This window comes from Lithobates pipiens, unplaced genomic scaffold (assembly GCF_037356315.1).
Source record: "Lithobates pipiens isolate NorthernLeopardFrog02 unplaced genomic scaffold, aLitPip1_a1.2 Scaffold_18, whole genome shotgun sequence".
NCBI lineage: Eukaryota > Metazoa > Chordata > Amphibia > Anura > Ranidae > Lithobates > Lithobates pipiens.
Window position 1 is genome coordinate 276,059,501 of NW_027507758.1, and position 3,444 is coordinate 276,062,944.

Below are 3,444 nucleotides of genomic sequence, written 5' to 3' on the forward strand. Positions count from 1 at the left end.
AGCAGATTTAGGTGCACAAGCTGAGGGTAACTGGTGGACAGCAAGGTATCAACTTGAGAAGCAATTGCAGTGTCAAGGATCCAAGCCAAGGTCGTGACACCTGGGCAGCAGAAGTACAAGGTAGAAGGCTGTAAGCAAAGACCATCAGGCAGTCTGTGATCACAAGTAGTACGCAAAGGTCAACAGGCAGGTTAGAAGGCAGGCCAAGTAATACATAGGCAGAATTCACAAGTCAGATTGCAGGTAAACAGGAATTAGCTAAAGACCACTCAGCAATCTATCTGCAAGGCTCTAGTTTTTATAGATTGTTTGGTATTAACACCAAGCATGCTTGGTGTGAAGAATGCATGCCCACTTAACATATTCCATAAGGCATGCAGACTAGCACACTTACATGTGCTCACTAATGCATTTCTGGCACTCAGCCTGAGCACAGGGTCACACATCGTTGTAAGCACACATGCATGTCCCAGCATTGGTTCCTTACGCTGGAGCCAGTTGGACTTTCCTTACACTGCTACTGATCCTCCTATAAAGGATACTTCAACTCAACTGCATAAATGTTGTGACTGTGACTGTTCTTCTTTTACTTGTCATAAACACTTACAGGATCATGCAAAGCATAAGGCCTGAGGCCACCCTCACACTACAGCGGTCTTGAAAATTTACTGGTCCTGACGTCAGAATGCCCAGAGCACGAACAATCCATGGCTGGATCGCGGGGAGTGCAGTATTCCGTAGTATCAGCGGATTAAGTGAGTATAAACTTTGTGCTCAACTAGAAAAAACTGCTAGAAAAAATGAGCCGGAACTTGGGCTTAAGCTTAGCCAGGTTTCTCCAAAAAAGCTATAACGCTGTATATTTCGATATTACATGTGGGGTACATTATATAGACTTTATGTATTATCATATTTATGTAATCCACTTGTAATAGTGGTTACTTAAAGGTCAGTCTAGTAAAAAAAACTTTTGTGGACCACCATATTAACACCACCGCAGCCTTCACTGCACAACATGACATAAGGAAAGAAATGAGCAGTTAGCAGTCTCAGTAAAATAAAAATAAAAAACAATGTTTATTAGATAAAGCAAACTTTGCTAGAAATGGTAATTAGAGTTTGCAGTTACTTAAATATTTTCTTAAAGGTAAATGCTGCCACCTTGTGTTAACAATGAAAAATGAAAACAATCAAAGTGGAATAAAATATTCATACGCTTTAGAAGAATTGTGTTTCTGCAGCAATCACCATACATCAAGACAGCCCAATGTAATTATACCTGAATCAATAAACCACTGGCTATGAAGTGGGGAGAATTTATATCCCTGGGGGCATGACGAAGCAGTGCTACTATTTGAATGCGTTTTATAAAGTACCCTGCTCGTTTCAAAGGTCTGCGTAAGTGGAAAACATTCACTTGATCAGTTCTTGTGCTTTTTTTAATGTGTTTATCATAAGTGGAATGGTAAATCTGATGCACATTTATGGAGACTTGAAGGTGCAATGGGCTAGCTCGCAAGTATTACTCCAAAAGAAAATATACTAAAGTTAATTTTAGGGCACGCAAACACAATATATTACCCAATTTTTGATAAAATATTAAATATGAGGCTGCACTGAGTAAACAGAGGCTCAACATGCCAAGCCTTAAATTTGTGTGTGCCCACAAAACGATGATCAACTTCAGCACCTTATATTTTTCATAGGTGACACTTTAAAAGCCCCTACAGGTCATCACTGTAGAGATAACCATGAATATTGGCCCTAGAATGATTTTGCTTACTCCTGCGTGCATGGTCATATTACATAAGTATTGCAATCAACGTTTTAGTATGTAGGCACCCACCATGGGTGTGTTTATGTTTGTATGTGTGTGTGTGGGGAGTAAAACATTTTTGGGGGGGTTATGTGCCTGAGTGTCATTTTATGTTTTGACTTATTTTTACATTCTCTTAAACTTTAACTTTAAAGCAAATAAAGTTCCCTATCTGATAAAATATTTTTTAGACATGTTCTCTTTAAAAAGCCATCAGAATATCTACCCTGATGTCTCACTTGCTTTCCATTAAGGCTAATAAAGTGCTGACCAGTGACACCAGAAACTGGAACTGATGTTTTCCCCAACCTGAAACGCTTCTTCCTACAGCAATCTGTATATTTTTTAAATAAAAGTGGTATTAAATGCAAAAGCAAGCATTTATTATATTGCAACTTACCCATTTTTAGATGTGATGCCTGCATTCGTTTTCTTTTTAGGCTTGCATCTGGTGAGCCAGCCAGCAAGTCAGCTGCTTTTCAACAGAGAGTGCTTGCCTGCAAATGTATCTGTTACAGGGTTGAGAGAAATCATTTACCTCTGACATACAGTATGTGCTTACAATTATCAGCAAGGGAAAGAGGAAAGGGAAAAGGGAAGGAAGGGAAAGTGAAAAGGGTAAGGGACAGGGAAAGGAAAAGGAAGGGAAAGGAAGAGGAAATGATTGGAAAGGAAAGGAAAAGGAAGGGAAAACAGAAAGGGAATGGGAAGGGGAAAGAAGGAAAGGAAAAGCAAAAGACAAAGGAAAGGGAAAAGGAAGGGAAAACAGAAAGGCAAAGGGAAAAGGGAAGGAAGGAAGGAAGGAAAGGGGAAAGGAAAGGGAAAGGAAGGGGAAAGGAAAGGGAAAGGAAGGGGAAAGGAAAAGGAAAACAAAGGAGCAGAAAGGAAAGTAATGGAAAAGGAAGGGAAAAGAGAAAGGAAAGGAAATGAAAGGAAGAAGGAATGGAAAACAGAAAGGGAATGGGAAGGGAGAAGAAGGAAAGGAAAGGGAAAGGAAAAGAGAAAGGAAATGAAAGGAAAGGAAAGGGAAAAGGTAGAGAAAACAGAAAGGGAAGGGGAAGGGAAAAGAAGGAAAGGAAAGGGAAAAGTGTAAGGAAATGAAAGGAAAGGAAAGGGAAAGGAAAAGAGAAATGAAATGAAAGGAAGGAAGGGAAAACAGAATGGGAAGGGGAAGGGAAATGAAGGAAAGGAAAGCGAAAGGAAAAGAGAAAAGAAATGAAAGGAAATGGAAGACAGAAAGGGAAGGGGAAAAAGGAAAGGAAGGGGAAATGGAAAGGAAAAGAAAAAGGAAAGGAATGGAAAGGAAAGGGGGAAAGGGGAAAAGGAAGGGAAAGGGAAACGAAAAGAGAAAAGAAAAAATAAAGTTTTATTTTCAGGCTTTATTTTCTTTATTTTCATCTGGTGAACCAGCCAGGAAGTCTGCTGTTTTTCAACAGAACGTGCAGCAACATTTACCTTTTAACTCTGATCAGAATGGGAAAGGGAGAAGGAAAAGAAGGGAAAGGCAAAAGGAAATGGAGATGAAAGGGAAAGAAAAAGGAAAGAAAGGAAAGGAAAGCAAAAGGAAAAGGAAAAAAAAAAAGGAAAATTAGGAAAGGAAAGGGAATTTGTGAGTGGGAAAAGCAGAG